The following is a 7,644-nucleotide window of genomic DNA, read 5'->3' on the forward strand; positions in this document are numbered from 1 at the left end:
TTTATGCTTCTTTTTTCTCAATCTTCAAATGTGTCGGCCCAATAGGAATGTTTGCTTTAAGCCTTCTAAATATTTTAGTATTAAAGTGTCTTTTTTCCCACCCAAATTGTCAAAAAGGCAATATTCTCCATTAATCATGCAACAACATGTTTGCTATCTCAGTCAATGTTACATTGATTATGATGATTCTTTTAACCAACTTTACACAGAACAACATACTCTATCTATCCTTCCGGAATTAAGAGTCAAGACCCTCATGTATACAATATATGAAAATATTGAATGGTAAATTATGGAAATTTATAAGCAAATTTTGATACATAGTAAATATAGTCAAGTATCATGAATAAGATTAGAAAAAAATTGCCATGAAAAAGAAACCAAATATAATAAAATTTGAATGAAATTAAATTTAAACAATGAAAAATATAGGGTTTTTTACTGGCATACTATAAATAATAATTTATTTTACCGAAATGCTATAACATGAAAAATATTAACCGAGATGCTACATTTTAATAATCGAGTTCAAATTTACAAAAAGTCATTCTTATTAAAAACGAGTTTAGTGGGCCTCACATAGAAAAAGTGAAGTTGTTCACACCTTGAACAACTTTGGCTATGTTTTTTGATGTATCCACTCTTAAATATGTATTTTTTCTTTAGCTCTTTTGTCCTTCCATTATTTTTCCTTCTCTTTAAATTTCTGCGTTCTTTCATTCTTCTAATTAAATTGGCGGTGTGTGCTACCTTCTTATATAAATTTTGTTTCAACTTGAAACTTAATTTTTCATCTGACTACGGTACAGTCCCTTGATTAACTTCTTTTATAATTTTTATATGTATTTTGTTAAATGATGAGTAGAATTTTATATTTAATCATTTTATATGTTGAGTTTATTTTAACTTTTATATGATGCCTTGTAGGCGTTGAATTTTATATTTAAAATTTTCTAAATATTAATATATATTTCATTTATCAAATTTATTAGAATATTTAATTACAACACTTATTTGTAGATAAGCTCTTCATTTGACAACTGCCTCTAAATTTAACTCATTTCATTTTACATATTGATTCACAGTAAATATTGCAGATATTTGGATGGTTGATCAGTTATTTGATTTTAGTGAAAAAGATATAAAGATCATCGACATTATCTCATTCTGACTCCCCCAATCCTTCTCCATTTCAGTCATTCATGTCCTTATTTGATATTTATGACTAAATATAAAACTTCTACTTTTGAGCAAGGTGGATTTGCCATCTATCGAAAATCAATTTCTTTAGTTAAATCACCCAAGTTTGATTTAAATACTCCAACTAAGTAGACAAATAAGATATTTGACCAAGCTCAAGAAGAAGTGAATATATAACAACAACCACAACATATATAGAGGAGAACAAAATGTGGTACCGGATGTCATTAATTTTAAGGTAAATCAATTTTTATTTTTGGTTCGTGTTATTATTAATTTTTTAAAACCCCAATACTTATTTTCATTAATCACTTTTTAATTAGTATAGTATTAATTATTAGTATTATTACAGGGTTAATGCAAACTTTAGTCTTTTAAGTTTATCATCATTTTGGTTTCAATCCCTCAATTTTCAAATCATAGGTTTTAATCCCTCAATTTTCTTTTCATTTAAAATATTGGTCCTATAATCTAAAAAAACTTAGACCATTTTGCTCTTTGAGGAACCAAAACCTATAGTTTGAAATTTAAGGGACTAAAATTAAAATTGGGACAAACTTGAGAGACCAAACTTATATTAACCCATTATCATGTAATGATTAACACTCATCCAATTTTTTACTCATAATTCATTATTCAAATGATTTATCATTGTTAAAATTATTGCAAGAGGCTATGCGTGGTGAGGGATTGGGTGATGAAGTTTAAAAGTTGTTGATACCAAAATGAATTTCAAAAGCTTATTGAAAAAGTTGTTCTTAGTTGGATGAATTTTAGAAGCTATTCAAGTTTTGAACAAGTTTGACTATAGTATTTAGAGAATTTTTTTTAATGTTTATAGGTTATTTGTTAAAAAACCCAAAATATAGTTATAAACTATCATGAATGGTACTTTTTTCAAACATTAAATAAAATATTGCCTATGCTGTATGTTAGGTACATTCGTTTCACGTGAACATTGTTAGTGACAATCATTACTACTAAAATATTGTCTTTTTTATAAGTATTTTTGTAAGTGTTTTTTGAGTCTGAAAGTATACTCTGACCCTAATGAATCCCAGAATCCCAACTCATCTAAACTTTTTATTATAAAAAAAAATATTGCCTTCTCTTTTTTTCTATCTATCTCCCTCTTCATTTCTTTTTCTGATGGAGTATGCTTCTTTATTTCTCAGTCTTCAAGTGGGTTGGCCCAATAGAAATATTTTCCTCAAGTTTTTAAAATTCTTTTGTTGTTAAAGTATCCTTTTTCCGCACCCAAATTGTAAAAAAAAGCATTCTATTTCTGCATTAACCACACAACTATGTTTATTACATCTTAGCCTTGGGGAGATCGTCCTTTAATTGATTATTTAAATTTCAGTCAAATTGAAGAAACCTTTTTGTAATGAAAAGTGATAAAGCTGAATAATTAGCGATTTTCAGTCCAAAAAAAGAATAATTAACGATTTTAATGTGATATATATGAATTTGCGTGAATTGGTAAAAGGTCCCTATCAAAAATTTTATCGCTGAAAAGGACCTAAATTAAAGTGCCAATATTATGTGTGTACAAATTACAAAGTACTGATACTTTCTGTGCATAAAAATTTACCAGGCCTTCTCATTAATAAAATTTTGTGCGCGTACTCTTGAGTTCTTTAAGATAAATTCTGTTAGTACTTGCATTATAGTTTTGTTTTTTTATTTCATGTATTATTTTTAGAAAATTGGCCAAATACACCAGTTTGAAAGAAATGAAATGGAAATTTCTCTCATCTATCCATTTTTACCGTTACTATATTCAAATTTCATTTGTTAGCTAAGTCTGAAATTTCAGATGGATTTTACAGTGGATTTATGCTTTTGTGAAAGACCTATCGCAAATTTTGGGGTCATAAATTTTTTTGCGAGGGAATTTCATGCCTACAACTGCAAGTCTCACATTTAGGTATGAATATCATTATCCCTTTTTCTTTACCAGAAAAATATCATTCGCCCTTTTGAGCAACGAGGTTTCAGTCTAATAAAGGAGTAGTTTTTTAAAACATTGTGAGGTACAGTTCAAATTTCTATTAGGAGAGGTGCTCAGTTATATTTAGTACTTGAAAGTAATTTAAGCATAATTGTCTTAAATAGAAAAATACATATGCCTAGGGAAAAAAAAAATCATATGCTCTCTGTCGTCTCTTCTTCATATTTATATCAAGGAAGTAGTAGTAATAAGCACTCTTTTGATCTTTAATGTAAAACCTAATTAACTAATTTGAGTGTATTATTAAGGATGATAGTTAAATTAATTAATATTATATGTTTTTTTAAAACACCTTAAGTATCTTTCTTAATTTCCTCACCCCTCTTCTACTTAATTATTATTAAGGAAATAATTGAGAAAAAATTGATAAATATGTATAATAGATCTTACGTATAAGATCAATATTAACTTTCCAATTAAATCCTATATTCAGGATTGGGAGGAGTAATAACTAATGAACTTAACATAAAATGAAGTTTTAAAATAAATTAATAAAATTAATTTCAATTATATTTTTATTTATATGTTATATAAAGACAAAGGATAATAAAAATAAAAGAAAAATCTCACTTAAATCCAGTTAAAATATTAAAATTTAAATTTTCATTTATACTTTTAACAAATTACTAATCAGATCAAAATGCCTAATTAAGAACTTCTGAATATTTTTCAAAGATGAGAATGCCTTTCTATACTTCAAAAGAAACGTTGGAGGGAGGTAAGTATAAACGTAATCTCGGTTTTGGTTATTTCACCCATTGTATTTCGTTTTTTCCCCTTGTCTGCACTCGACCCCTTCTACAGTTCTACTACCGAATTTCAGCTGGCGCTCCAGATAACGCAAAGCAGAATTGAATTCCTATTTATACGACTGCGTTTTGTTATATTATTTCTCATCTTCCTTTTCCTTCGTTTAAAAAAAAAATTTAACTGAATAAAAATTATATGAACTTAATTTTTTTAAATTTTTTTGAAAGCGTACCCCACTTAATTAAGATCTGTATTGTTTTTCTGGTTACTAGCATTTTTTATTGTCATGATTGGAAGTTTAATCTCATAAAAATCTGACACAAAGGGATAGATAGGTACTTTCTTTAGTTCTAAATATAAAACCCATTTTGTAGTATAGTGTAATTTATACTACAAAAAATATTATATTTAAAACCCGAGGAGTATAACATATATATGATAAATTAGGTTCAGCCAGATTAGTGACCCTCTGGTCTATCTTGCCATTATTGAGGTGTGATAATTTTATGTACGCTCAATTAAAGCCAACTAAAATAAGTAAAATTAAAATTAAGTCTAAACCTCCTGTCAATTTTAATTTTTAACAATAGAAGAGTATTCGTCTTTTAATAACATTTAGAAATTGGCAAACAGACCTCTCGGCTCAGTTAAAAGTTTGTTAGATGTGTAGGTTTGCATTTAGATTTTGGTATTTCAATGGAATTTAATTAAAAAAATTTCATAAATAAATTTGCACAAATGACAAAATTTGCCTGTATGGTTTTTAATAATTATTACTATTAAATTGAGCAGTGAGAGTTTGAATATATTGCCAACTAATCAACTACTATTACACAGAGAGAAAAAGGCAAAAAAAAAAAGAAGGAATTTCCAGCTCTGTCCTATTGAACAAGAAACAGAGCAGAGCTTTTTTTTTTTTTCATTTGTGTTGATGAGCGCTTGATCTTCTTTTTGCTGTTTAAATTTTGATCCTATACACATTCCACAAATAGAGAAAAATTATCCTTACCTCCAAAGACCAATAATTTAAATGACTTATAGTCACTCATTAATTAATCTTACCACTTCATTAATTAATTGTAGCTTACATCTGTTGTTGAAAAACGACCACCTACAGTATAGGGGAGATTTCAACGATTTTGATCTTGCATATATAAATATAGAATTGAAATGATAGAATAGAATAACAGGGAATATGAATGAAAAATTGATATGCATTGTATTCATTTAATGACTTGGCGTCTATGGCGGAAAAGGAAGGGGATCAGCCAATGTCAGCTCGAAAAGTTTTAAATTTTCAAAAGTTGTTGTCAGATTGTAAGTTGATTGATCTGGAATTTAAAGGGGCAAGATTCACATGGAATAATGGTAGGATGGGAAAAGATCATGTTAAAGAAAGACTAGACAGGTGTGTGGCAAATGTTGAGCTTAGAGAAGTGTTTAATAGAGCTGTGGTATTTCATATTGAACCTTTTGGCTCGGATCATCATATGTTACTACTTGATTGTTGCTACATAAAGCCAAAAAAAAGGTTTAAATTTAAAGCCATCTGGACGAAACATGAAAATTATGAGGAAGCAGAGAGAAGGGGATGGTATGCTGTGCATAATCTGGAGCGGCTGGGGGTGCAGAAGGTGAAGAGAAGGTTAAACGCTCGCAGAAAGGAATTAATAAAGTGAGTAAAAACTGAGTTTCCAAACAGTAAGAAAGCCATAGATGAAGTACTGCAGAAACTGAGTATATGCAGAGAGGGGCAGCTAACTGCAGAAAAGAAAGGTGAAATTGAAGAGATCATCATGAGGATGGAGGAGTTATGGGATAGAGAGGAGATGTATTGGTTGCAAAGGGCACGTGTAAATTGGATTAACTTTGGAGATAGAAACACACAGTTTTTTCACAATACTACTATTCAGAGAAGAAATAGGAATAGGTTGTTGAGATTGAAGTCTAGCAGTGGGGACTGGCTTGAGAAATCAGAAGATATAGATGCTGAATTCTCAAAGTTCTATGCAGATCTATTCACGGCTACAGAGCCTCAAAATATGGACAGTGCATTGCAGTATGTGACAAGGGTGATATCTGATGATGATAATCAAACGCTTACAGCCCCAGTTAATGAGGAAGAGATCCGAAGTACAGCATTTCAGCTTGGTGCTACAAAGACCCCTGGCCTTGATGGATTTTCAGGCTTGTTTTACCAATCTTCTTGGTCTGTTATTAAGAATGATGTTTGTAATCTGATATATGAGTTCTTTGAGAAAGGCTGTAGTTTAAGGGGCATAAATAAAACCAACATTGTTTTAGTCCCTAAGATTGATAAGCCTGAAAATGTGAATCATTTTAGACCAATAGGGTTGTGTAATATGGCATATGAGATCATTTCAAAGATTTTGATGAACAGAATGAGAGAGTTGATGATGAAATGTATTACACCTCAGCAAAGAGCCTTCATCTCGGACAGAATGGCTCACGATAAGATTATAGTTGTACATGAGGCTTTTCATTACTTAAAAGGCCGAAAGAGTGGAAATAGAGTGGAGGTAGCTCTTAAGGCAGACATGAGTAAAGCCTATGATCGTGTAGAGGGGAATTTTTTGAGACACGTGCTACTTAGAATGGGTTATTGTGTATCATGGGTGCAGTGGATAATGGAGTATGTTTCTTCAGTTGAATTTGAATTGATGATAGGAGGAAGGTCCGTTTCAAATTTCATTCCAGGTAGGGGCACAAGGCAAGGTGACCCAATTTCACCTTATCTCTTTATTATTGTGGCTGATGTATTGTCCCAGATGATTCAGTACCATGTGGAGAACAAAGGTGTCCTGTTTTATGGCATTGTTTGTTGCGGATGATGCTCTATTTTTTATTAATGCTGAGAAGAATAATTGTAAAGTGTTGGGGAGGATTCTGCGGGTTTATTGTGAAGCTTCTGGGCAAGAGTTGAACCTGGATAAATCTTGTTTATTCCTCTCTGAGAATGCAACATCAGAAAAAAAACAAAGAGGTGTCAGATATTTTGCAAATTAAGGGTACTGGTCAACCTGGAAAATATTTGGGTCTGCCCATGGTTTGGGAACGTTCGAAAGCTGCTGCGTTGGCTTTTGTCCGGAATAAGGTGGGGTTGAAGGTACAGGGATGGAAGCAAAAGTTACTTACTTTTGCTGGACGTGAAGTTTTGATTAAGGCTGTAGTAAATGCAATTCCAATATATCCAATGAATTGTTCTTCTTTTCCTAAGAAAGTTTGCAAAGATCTGGACATGTTGATTACAGATTTTTGGTGGGGAAATAATAAAGAAGAAAGAGGTAAAATTCATTTGAAAAGATGGGACTATCTTATGTTTCAAAGAAGGAACGAGAACTAGGCTTCAGAGATTTTCAAGATCTCAACAAGGCTCTCCTTGCTAAAACGGCTTGGAGATTGTTTTTAAATCCTGATGACCTTTGGTGCAGGATTTTGAAAGGAATATATTTTCCTAAAACAAGAATTTTTTGAAGCTAAAAAGGGTAGGAGAGCCTCTTGGTGTTGTAGCAGTATCTTGCAAGGTAGAAAGTTCTTGTTGAAAAACATATGTTGGAAAGTGGGTGTGGATTCTTCAGTAAGGGTCTGGCAGCATAAATGGATTCCGGGTTTACCAGAGGCTAAACTTAGGAGTACGACAGGGGAAGGAGTTAACTCGA

The sequence above is a fragment of the Neltuma alba genome, unplaced genomic scaffold, assembly GCF_004799145.2.
Source record: "Neltuma alba isolate B1F8T4 unplaced genomic scaffold, ASM479914v2 tig00000105_pilon, whole genome shotgun sequence".
Taxonomy (NCBI): domain Eukaryota; kingdom Viridiplantae; phylum Streptophyta; class Magnoliopsida; order Fabales; family Fabaceae; genus Neltuma; species Neltuma alba.